The sequence below is a fragment of the Mus caroli genome, unplaced genomic scaffold (genome assembly GCF_978045245.1).
Source record: "Mus caroli unplaced genomic scaffold, Mus_caroli_1 scaffold_11, whole genome shotgun sequence".
Classification (NCBI taxonomy): Eukaryota; Metazoa; Chordata; class Mammalia; order Rodentia; family Muridae; genus Mus; species Mus caroli.
In genome coordinates, this window is record NW_028227266.1 from 89,011,423 (window position 1) to 89,023,581 (window position 12,159).

Consider the following 12,159-nt stretch of genomic DNA (forward strand, 5'->3'; position numbering starts at 1 on the left):
TAGTTATCCTGATATTTGAAGCCCTTCCACACTTTGTAGCTACCTAATTATCCTAGGCAAACCTTTATGTCAAAGCCTTTTCTCTTTTAGACAGAGTCTTACTATTTATATTTAACCCTGGCTTGCCTGGAACTGGCTATAAAGACTGAGAGGACCATGAACTCACAGTGTCTACCTCCTGAAACTCTATCTGTGTAGCCCTGGCTGTCTTGGAACTAGCTCTGTAGACCAGGCTAACCAAAACTCAAACATTTACCTGCCTCTGCCTCCCAAGTGCTGGAATTAGAGGTATGCACCACCAAACCTGGTTCTGATGTACTTTAAACTACTTTGTGAAAAGCTTTCTCAGGTTACATTTCAACCAGCAAGTTGAGATTACCTGTTTTCCCACATCCTTGCCACACATGTTATTTCCACTCTCTGATTTTAAATCAACAGAAGGATGTTGTGCAGAAAAAGCTAGGTATAAGAGTGAACATTTTCATCATTGATTCAAAATCAGGACAGCAGCCAGGCAGTGGTGGCGCACGCCTTTAATCCCAGCACTTGAGAGGCAGGCGGATTTCTGAGTTTGAGGCCAGCCTAGTCTACAGAGTGAGTTCCAGGACAGCCAGGAATACACAGAGAAAAACCCTGTCTCTAAAAACCAAAAAAAAAAAAAAATCAGGACAGCGTTCAACTGGATGTCCAGGGTGGGTAGAGGGAGATAAATATGAGAGAGGTACTTTTCCAAGGGTAACTTTGATGTCTCCATGATGTCGCCCCCAGAGTGATAGTTAACGTTTCCTTTTCTGTTCATTGTTGAACCAATAAAGTCCTGTTAAGTACAAGAAAAAAAAAAGGCACTAAGGAATCTTGGTTTTAAGATCTTTTATGATTATGTGAATTTTGGGGCATGTCCAAACGTACACATATAGTAATAAACTTTACCATATCTACATTATACCTTAATAAGAAATTTTAAAATTTATTTATTGTGTGTTATGCAGCTGTTGGAGGTCAGAAGACAACTTGCAAGAGTCAGTTCACTCCTATCATATGGGTTCTGGGTATAGAACTGAGGCCATTAACCTTAGCAACTGGTCCTTTTATCAGTGGAGTCAGCTCAACAAAAATATGTTTATGGTCATTTAGAAAGATTTCATTATGAGGACTGAAGAGATGGCTAATCAAGAGCACTGGTTGAGGGCCTGGGTTCAATTCCCATCACTCACAGGGCACCTCAGGGAAACTCCAGTTCCAGCTGTGCACGCCCCTCCCTCTTTTTAAACATATTCTGTGTGCATGCTGTGTGTATCAGCACAAGTGCCCCAGCCCCCATGTGAGGCAGAGGGAGGCTATGTGGAGTTGGTTCTCTCCTCTCACCTTCTGAAACTCAACCTTCAGGACTGCAAGGCAAGAGTCCTTATTTGTTGTGCCATTTTAAAATTAGATCAGAACAGCTTAATCTAGAAGCCCATGAGCACAACTGTTTTCTCCATACTCAAGCTAAAATTTAGGGTTTCTTTTCTTTATAATGAAGACAGTGGGGCTGGAGAGATGACTCAGCAGTTAAAAGAGCTACTTGCTCTTGTAGAGGACCTGGGTTCAATCCCCAGAACCCACCCGGCAGCTACAACTGCCTGTAACTCCTGTATCAGGGGATCTAATGTCCACTTCTGGTCTCCATGGCACTAGGAATACATGTGGTACACAAATACTCATGAGGGCAAACACTTATACACAAAACTATAAACAAACAAACAAACAAAGATAGGGCTATCGAGACAGTCCAGAGGGTAAAGTCTTGCCACCAAGCCTTTTGACCTGAGCTCTAGTTTCAGGTTCCATATGGTAGAAGGAAATAGTGACTCTTATTCACACACACACACACACACACACACATATACAACAAGTAAATGTAATAGACTATTAATAAAATGAATACTATTACTTTAAAACAAGAAAATAAACAAAGATGGCAGGCAATGCTAATTAGCAACACCTATGACTTTGTCACCAGTAGAAATGAAGCTACTGTTTTTGTTTTATATTTGTTTTTGTTTTTTGTTTTTAGATTATATTAAATGCAGGTTTATTGGCCGCAAGGACTGAAGCCAGGGAAATCACCAAGGGGAGAGAGAAAGAGAGAGAGAAGGGGAAGAGAGAAAGAAAATCGAAGCTTCTTTCTTTTTTCTTTCTTTCTTTCTTTCTTTCTTTCTTTCTTTCTTTTTTTTTTTTTTTTTTTTTTGGTTTTTTGAGACAGGGTTTCTCTGTATAGCCTTGGCTGTCCTGTCCTGGAACTCACTTTGTTGACCAGGCTGGCCTCAAAAACTCAGAAATCCACCTGCCTCTGCCTCCCCAGTGCTGGGGTTAAAGGCGTGCACCACCACGCCCGGCCGAAGCTTCTTTCTTATCACGTAATAGTTCTTACATATATCTCGGAAATATAATTTACATTCACACTGCGTTTAAATTACTGTGCTTGGGGCTAAAGAGATGACTCAGTAGTTAAGAACATGTTCTGCTGTTTCAAAGGCTCCAAGTTGTGTTCCCAGCTGCTGTTAGACAGCTCTTAACCACCTGTAACCACAACTCCAGGAGGATCTGATGCCTCCAGCTTCCCAGGGCATCTGCATTCACCTGTGTGGGCACACACATATTCACATAATTACAAATAAAATGGATATTGAAAAATTTACTTATTAGACCTGACCTAGATCCTGTTATTTAATAGACTGATGACAAAACATGCACCTACCATATTTTTAAGTATTTGATAGTTTTATTTTTTAAATGTCTTGTGATTTTTTTTTAAAGATTTAGTTATTTGATGTATATGAGTACACTGTCGCTATCTTTGGACACACCAGAAAAGAGTATCAGATTTTATTACAGATGGTTGTGAGCCACTATGTGGTTGCTGGGAATTGAACTCAGGACCTCTGGAAGAGCGGTCGGTGCTCTTAACCATTGAGCCATCTCTTTAGCCCTTATAGGTTTTTTTTTGTATAGAATTATTTTCATTTATACGCTTATACTTTTTTATTTTATATTCCTGAAAACACTATAAGAAACCAGTTTGCTGACTTAACTGACTGCCACCAGGACTGGAGGAGTATCCTATGGCACAAATATAGTGTACACACACACACACACTTGTTATTTGTTCATGACATTCTAATTCTGTAGAACCTGAGCTATTTTGAATGTCTGATGTGGCTTTTATTCATCTCTGTATTTATCCATCTTTGTAAATGTGTATTTGTGTGGTGTTGTATTTGGAAGGGCACATGAGGGCCACTTACAGAGTATGGAGGCCAAAGGACAAACTTTTACTATAGGAGTGTTGGGAATTCAGCCACTTGATCCTACCCCCTGCTTTCTGTGGATTTAAACTGAGGTCATCAAGTGAAAGGACAATATAAACCTCATTTGTCTCCATTTAAGGACCCCATTTGTCTCCATTTTAAGGACCAAGCCTGATTTCAGAAAAGGCCGTAAGGCACTAGCTTCAAGAATAGACCAAAAGTCCCAGAAACTAGGTCATAAGACATCAGCTCTAGGAACAGACCATAAAATCCAGAACGAGATCATAAACCCTTCCCAAATAACAGCCTGGGGATAACCACAAAAATAGAAAAATATATCAGAATGGGCCATCAGAATGGTTAAAAGTTCATGACATAGGAATGCAGAACACTGACCACCTGTGACCCCGCCCCCGCCCCGCCCCCCAGCACCCACCAATGAAACTTTAGATTACCTACTCCTTCTAGAGAGCTCGCCTAGTTCCCTATTAAAAAAAGCCTACATGCCTTTGTCTGGGCACACTGTTTGAGAAAATATTTGACCCCCACAAGCTATATGTTTCTACAAAACACACACTCTTTGTTTTTACATACTCTCTAAGTCTGAGGTCTTCCTTCATCTATTTTCAGAACCTAATATAAGCTACATTGAGCTGTGTCCCTAACCCTTATTTCTGAGACAGGGTCTCATGTTTCCCAGACTGGTATCACACTCACTACATCAGCAAGGATTATTCTCTTGCCTCCATTTGCTGAATGACAGGAGTATGGCCATGTGCCACCATGCCCAGTGCCCTTCTCATTGTGTTCCTTGAGAATGCCACAGTGCCCAATTGTCTTGTGCACTAAAGAAGTAAAGCTCTCATTGTTTTTGAATAATCAGTGATGATACTGGGCTGTTAGTGTCAGAGCTTGGGTCCAGGCGGCTGGAACAAGCCAGGTTCAGCCTGTCCCTGATAGGTCAACCTAAGAAACACATAGCAGTGAAAAGCAGAGACAAGTCATTTCTTCATTGTGGCCACACTGGGAAATTTATCTTCAAGATTTTGACGTGAGGTTTTGGTTTATGCAGAGGGAAAAGAGACACATAGTGTATCCAGGCCAGAGAGATAACTAAGTGGGCAAAAAAGTATTCACTGCCAAGTTTGACAACCAAAGTCTGATCCCTGGGACCTACATGGTGGAAGGAGAGGGCCAGTTCCCAAAAGTTGTCCAAATGCATGCCACTGTGGCATTCTCTCTCCCTCTCCCTCTCCCTCTCCCCCCTCTCCCATCCTCCTCCCCTCCCCTCCCCCCCCTCAACCCCTTGCTCCTCCTGTTCTTCCTCCTCTTCCTCCTCCATCCCTTCCTCTTTTCATGCAGGCACATAACATACACAAAACTAAAATGTAACAAAAAAATTTCAAGAGATATGCCCAAAGCATTTTTGGTCAAAGTGTGGTCCTGGTTGTGGTGGTTTGAGAATGCCTGCTGCAGCCGGGCGTGGTGGCACACACCATTATTCCCAGCACTTGGGAAGCAGAGGCAGAGGCAGGCGGATTTCTGAGTTCGAGGCCAGCCTGGTCTACAGAGTGAGTTCCAGGACAGCCAGAGATACACAGAGAAACCCTGTCTTGAACTGCGGCTTCCTATGTTTGAATACTTGGCCCCTATTTGGTGAAACTGTTTGGGTGGTGTGGCCTTGTCAGAGGAGGGGGTACACCATTGGGGGCAGTCTTTGGGGTTTCAGAAGACTCACCATTCCATAATCACCTTCTTTCCAGATCAAGTGTGAGCTCCCAGCTGCTCCTGTCTCCGTGCCTCTGCTCTGCCATCATGGACTCTATCCTTCTGAAACCATGGGCCGATTAGACACTTTCTCTTATAAGTTGCCTTGGTCCTGATATTTTGTCACAGCAACAGAAAAGCAATTAAGACTCCAATGTAGTCTATATCCAGACCAGCCAGAGCTCCACAATGAGACTCTGTCTTAAAAGAAATTTTAGGGGCTGGCCAGATGGCTCAGTGGTTAAGAGCGCTGACTGTTCTTCTGAAGGTCCTGAGTTCAATTCCCAGCAAGCACATGGTGGCTCACAACCATCCGTAATGAGATCTGACGCCCTCTTCTGGTACATCTGAAGACAGCAACAGTGTACTTAGATATAATAATAAGTAAATCTTTTTTTTTTTTTTTGGTTTTTCGAGACAGGGTTTCTCTGTGTAGCCCTGGCTCTCCTGGCACTCACTTTGTAGACCAGGCTGGCCTCGAACTCAGAAATCCGCCTGCCTCTGCCTCCCGAGTGCTGGGATTAAAGGCGTGCGCCACCACGCCCGGCCTAATAAGTAAATCTTAAAAAAAAAAAAAGAAATTTTAAGGAAGTGGGTAGTGTGTACTAAGCCCTTATTTCAATCCCTTACAACACCCTGTCCCCCCAAAATAGAAGCAGACAAAATAGAAGCAGATTGGACTACTCAGCTTCCACAGTTATTAACGTGTACCCAGTCGTGTTTCTTAGGTATTCCTTCATCCTTCCTCCAAAGAGATTTATCCACACATAGCAGATAGCATATCTATATTTTATTCTATACGATTAAATAAGACTCTGTAAAAGCCCCTTCCACACATACAGAATATTTGAAAGTAAACAATTCCTTTATGTCTTTTAGGTATCTAATGGATGTTCCGATTTCCTGATTGCCTCATACTTACCGAATCAGCATCTAAATAAAGGTCAGACATTTAATTTGGCTAAGATATCTCCGTGTGGGAGAACTCAGGAAACTGAGGTGGGCCAGCCAGCACATGAAGTATAGTGAGACCATCTCTAAAAATATATATATATATATATATATATATATATATATATTTTTTTTTTTTTTTTTGGTTTTTCGAGACAGGGTTTCTCCTTATAGCTCTGGCTGTCCTGGAATTCACTTTGTAGACCAGGCTGGCCTCGAACTCAGAAATCCGCCTGCCTCTGCCTCCCGAGTGCTGGGATTAAAGGCGTGCGCCACCACGCCCGGCTTATTTTTTTTAATGATGTCCCTATCTTTTTTTTTTTTTTTTAACTTGCCACTTAATAGTTGAAACTGAATCACACAGAATTAACAGGTTTTCTTTTTTTTTTTTTTTAAGATTTATTTATTTATTATTACATGTAAGTACACTGTAGCTGTCTTCAGACACTCCAGAAGAGGGCGCCAGATCTCATTACGGGTGGTTGTGAGCCACCATGTGGTTGCTGGGATTTGAACTTCGGACCTTCGGAAGAGCAGTCGGGTGCTCTTACCCACTGAGCCATCTCACCAGCCCCCCAGGTTTTCTTAAAATGTTTGACATATAGATAACTAAGCATAAAATCTTCAAACCTAAGATCCATGGAAAAAGCAAAACACACAATAAATCACTAGTCCCCAAATCATCAGCCAAGAATGAGAGGACATTAAGCTTTTACAAGTGTTGCTTCTCAAAAATCCAGCCCTTGCCCAGTGGCTGAGCAGGTGCTGGTACAATTCTAAGCCTTGGGCCTCAAAGGTGTGGCCTCTCTGTAACCTGACCAGGGACCTGCTGAACCGCTCAGACTGGCTTTTTCTGTTGGGGGGGCCCAGGCTCTGGGCTGCTCCACGCGTCCTATTCATCTTAGTGTCCCAGGTCCTAAACTGTGAGCCACATTTGGATTAGGCTGAGTTTGACCTTCATTCTGGGTGGGTGGGGTGAGGCTGTGATGGCCTGCAGAACGAACAGCAGTTAGGTATGTGATGATGGAACTAAGGACACAGGGCCTAGTTCCCATTCTGCCCAACTTCGCATGAGCTTAGAAGTCGTCATTTTGTAAGGTGGGGGGTGGGGTGGGGGTGGGGTGAATGGGTGGGGGTAGGACTGCTTTTGATGCTGTAGCAAGCGACACAAACAAAGGTATATTCTTGAAAAACAAATGTTGGTTCTGGGGAACCTGTGACCTGCCAGCTCTCCCACCCAGTGCTCATTTAGAACCAGGAGTTTCTCTACTTTGTCTATGACATACAGCACAACACAATAAGTTTGAAGCCAACATTACCAGCCAACTAGAATGCAGATTATATTCATTCCCTGCAGCAGCCGGAACAAAACACCAGAAGCTAAGTCGGGATGGGTTATTTCACAATTTAGGGATTGGAATGAAGGTGTTGGGAGGGGTGTTGGTTCTGAGGATCGTGAGTAAGAATCCATTCCATGCCTCTCCCCAGCCTCCGTTTGCTAACAGTATCTGGTGTTCCTTAATTCATAGAAACAATGCTTTGTTCTCTGGCTGAATAGCCTTCCATTGCTCCAAACGGATGTCTTTGTCCAGATTGCTCCTTTGGGAAGAGGCCAGTAGTCATACTGGATTAGGAGCCTGCTCCGACGTCATCCAGACTAATTACATCCATCTATGACATTATTTCTAAATAAAACTGCTTTCTGAGATCGTGGGAATTAAGGCTTTGCTGTAAGGAATGGAGGTGGCCATGGTGGACGTACACTCCTGCCCATTACCCTGATCTGTATTAAATAGATGTATGGTATTTTCACTGATTTCTTATCAGTTTACAGTGGCTTCTTTTCCGCCTAGGAAGAATTCCATCCCTCTGCATAACACTTAGAGAGAGAGCATTTGTGTAATTAGAATGCCTAAGGATCCTCCCACCATCCCCTCCTTCCCATTCTCAGTCCTTCCTCCTCCTCCTTTGTTCTCCCCCCGCCCCCCATCTCCCTCTTCCTTTCTTGTTTTGTTCCTTATTCTTTTGAAAAACTCAGCTTGCTGATTGCGGGAAATGTCCATGTTTTGTCTTGCATTCTGAAATTGTTCTTTGAATTGTTGATCATAAGGTATGTTAATTGTGGAAGACATTTAAAAATTAATTACTGAGGGAACCCTGTGGCGGTGGTTGCTCAAACCTTTAATTCCAGCCCGGCAGAGGCAGGAAGATCTTTGTGAGCTCCAGGCCAGCCTGGTCTATGGAACGAGTTCCAGGTTCCAGGACAGCTAGGGCTACACAGAGAAACCATGTCTTCAAAAAACTAAAAACAGGGGCTGGTGAGATGGCTCAGTGGGTAAGAGCACCCGACTGCTCTTCCGAAGGTCCCGAGTTCAAATCCCAGTAACCACATGGTGGCTCACAACCACCCCGAAATGAGATCTGACACCTTCTTCTGGTGTGTCTGAAGATAGATAGCTACAGTGTACTTACATATAATAAATAAATTAATTAAAAAAAAAACTAAAAACAAGACCAAAAAGAATCATTGAAGGATGACTGAAAATATTTAAGAACTTGGAGTTGTTAATATAAAAGCAAAATTTTACTCTATGTGAATTGTTTTGGGAAAAACCTATGGAGAAAGGACAGAAGCCAAAAAAAAAAAAAAAAAAAACCCAAAAAACAAATAAACCTGCCATTTCAATCACCAACTTTAATAAAAGGGGTAGGGAAAGGGATTTTTAAAAATCCTAAGGGTGGGTTCCCGATTGCGCGTAGCCAACGCAGTCTTATAGTTTAAAAAGACATTAATTAGCGCTGCTCTCTGACCTTACTTTCATCAAAACGTTAAAATACTGAAGATCACTTCCGCAGTGTTTGTGAACTCTACGTTTCATTAATTTTCATATCACGATATCCCCCAACTTTTCACTTTAGGCTGCCCCTAAAATAGAACACTGAAATAGCAAAATGTTTTCCTAGGCGAAACAGCCTGCTGTTTCTCATTTAAATGCTACTCATCACGACGGTGCTGGTTGTTTGTGGGTTTGTGGTGCGGATATGATATAACTTGTAGTAGTCATTTCTGTCCTTACAACCACGTTGGCAAAAGCCATTATCAAGATACTAGCTTCATCTTTATGGTTCTTTTAGTATTGGATTGTTTAACAATAAGTAACTTGGTTTCATAGCAGGTATCGCGGAGACCTGGAAAACCCAAAACTAAACCGCCCAACGTGGGGCTCGAACCCACGACCCTGGGATTAAGAGTCCCATGCTCTACCGACTGAGCTAGCCGGGCAGCTGGAGTGTCACCTTTTCTAGGTCTCTTCAAAGGAATGACATTATCTTAATTTGTTTCAAGTGGTGTAGCATACATTAAATTACCTTTTCCGAGCTTCTTTTTCTCTGTTTTTCCGTTTCTTTTCTTTCTTCTATCTTTTTTTTTTTTGTAAAATTGCTTGCGAAATGAATTGTATTTTGTTTCTGCCTCCATGCGAGCAAACTTATGCTGTTCAATACAAGTGTCTAAAAGGCCCTCTAGCGGCCAGAGTCTCCGGTTCCCTTAGGTAAAGCAGAGTAAGGAAGCTGGCCAGCTACCTGCTTGGGGGCCTGTCACCCAGAAGTTTCTGGCTTGAGCACCAACGCAGCTCCGGACCAAAGTCCAGAGAGTCTTGAGCGCCTCGGAAGATACCAAGGGGTGACAAGATGGCTCAGTGGAAGGGAACTTAACTTCCCAACCCCAGCTAACAGATTTCTTGCGTTCCATCCCTGGATCCCCATCGAGACACGAGGGAACTGACTGTTCTGTGCACACACACACTTGCTATTTAAAATACCTTTGAAAAAGAAGTTAACTGAATTTACAAGACTCAGGAAGCTTAGAAAGATAGAAGATTCAGAAAACCCTTCCTTCCCCAACGAGCTCCAACTATGCTTTCCTGAAGACCAGAGTAGGGTGGGCTCTTCCCTGTCTTAGCTGCCTTTGGGTCACACACACTTGCAAATAAGCCCAATAAACTCACCAAGCTGAGCTTGGGTACAATGAGTCTGTTGGCTGGTGCCCTACCAAAGCAGACGTTTGTTCGTGTATCGGAGGGAAAGTTACACAACACCGTCTAAATAAAGAATTTTGACCGGCAGGAACTGTGGGTGCTGCCCACCACCCTAATCTAGAAATAGAACATCAGTGAGATAATTGTCACCATCAGTGATGCCATACAAGGTCAACAGTAATTATTCTCAGTTACGTATGGATACCTATGAATTTATCGAGAATAATGGTGCCATTTAATCTCACCAGAAATATTTTGTTTGGATCCACCTGCCTTTTTTTTTTTTTTTTTTTTGGTTTTTTCGAGACAGGGTCTCTCTGTGTAGTCCTGGCTGTCCTGGCACTCACTTTGTAGACCAGGCTGGCCTTGAACTCAGAAATCCGCCTGCCTCTGCCTCCCGAGTACTGGGATTAAAGGCGTGCGCCACCACGCCCGGCTCCACCTGCCTTTTAACTACAGGATATGAAAGGGTATGGGGTAGAAAAATAATATCATGAAGAAGCAACATTGTTGCTTTCTGGCTTATTTTTGTCTTTGAAACAGAAACTCACTATGAGCCAGATTTACCTTGAATTCAGAGACCTCTTATCTCAGCCTTCTGAGTGCAGGTTTTGAAGGCATAGCCTCGGTTTTGTTTTGATTGGTAATCAACCCTAGATTCATCTTCATGTTACACAAGCTATGTAGGCTGAGCTACAATATCACATCCCTTTTCATGATTTCTGCTAGGTTAAAAGAGCCAGAGGATCATAATTTTCATATGTAGTAACCGACCTGGACATAATGGGGGTTAACTGGAGAATTGTAATAATTTGTTTGAATGTAAGAGACGAGATAAGGACATGCCGAAATGGAAAAGTAGAGATGTATGAGTTACTGAAAGCAGACTGCTGAATAAAATGTCATCTTGCATTTAAGTGAAAACACTAGCCAGGTACGGTCCATGGCTTTAATCCCAACACTCAGGAGGCAGTGGCAGGCTGGTCTCTGAGTTGGAGGCCAGCCTGGTTTACAAAATGAGTTCCAGGACAGCCAAGGCTACATAGAGAAACCCTGTCTCGAAAAAACAAACAAACAAACAAACAAACAAACCAAACCAAACCAAAACAAAACAATAAGGCTTGAAAAACTTATGGTTACAAGAGGTTCAAGGTTTCAAATACATAGAGCTTAAGGGTAACCTAGGAATGCATGAAAAACAGTCTAAAATTAAAAGGGGTGAAAGGGATATCCGTGACATCGTGTTTATAAAACAGTCTGTTTTTATTCTAAAAAACAAAATCTGGTTTTTGTTTTGTTTTGTTTTTGGGTTTTTTTTGTTTTGTTTGTTTTTTTGAGACAAGGTTTCTCTGTATAGCCTTGGCTGTCCTGGAACTCACTTTGTAGACCAGGCTGGCCAGGAAATCTGCCTGCCTCTGCCTCCCAAGTGCTGGGATTAAAGGTATGCACCACCATACCCTACTCAAGTCTTATTGTTAATGACGAATCTTAAACACTTTAACCTCCTGTGTAGCCCACTACCTACCAGAAGTAATGGGGAAGAAAGGATACAGGCATAGGGTAGGGGGTTGTGGGTAATGGACTTGTTTAAAAAGGTTCTTTGGAGCAACTCCTATCTGTGCTGTTTGGAAATTGGCAGCCAGTTCACAGATTAGCAGGCAGTGGCAGCTCGATCCACTCACAAACACTTCATGGAGAGACCAGCAGTCCAATTCTGTAGAATAGGGATAGCAATAGTGGTGACATGAACTAGCAGAGACAACTAGGCCTCAGCCTTATCAGGAATCGAATCAGCAAGAGGGACCAACAGGAACACCAGGCAACATTTTCAGCTGTGCCTCTCTCAGGGGAGCAAAGATCATTGAAAACCCAAGACTCTCAAGCACTACCCTGCTAGCTGTACCAGCAAGCTAAGCTCTCCCTCTGTCACTCTGTGCAGTCCTGTTTATACCCTCCAAGCCTCATGTGACCTCCACGTTCCTTGCCTCAGCTCGAGCATCCCATTAGCCAGAGTCAGAGGAAGCAGCAAGAAACTGCAGCACACCACCAGCAGTTTTTTTGGGTGCATTTCTCTTTATGGTGTCCCAACAAATGCAGCACAACTACACAATGCA

The 12,159-nt window shown here is 42.8% G+C and overlaps 1 non-coding gene across 1 annotated transcript; it reads right to left on the minus strand.

Moving 5' to 3' along the window:
* Nucleotides 1–9,218: 9,218 nt before the first annotated feature.
* Trnak-cuu (transfer RNA lysine (anticodon CUU)) lies at nt 9,219–9,291 on the minus strand. The gene has a single exon. It is a non-coding gene; the product is annotated as a tRNA-Lys (tRNA).
* Between the last annotated feature and the right edge of the window lie 2,868 nt (nt 9,292–12,159).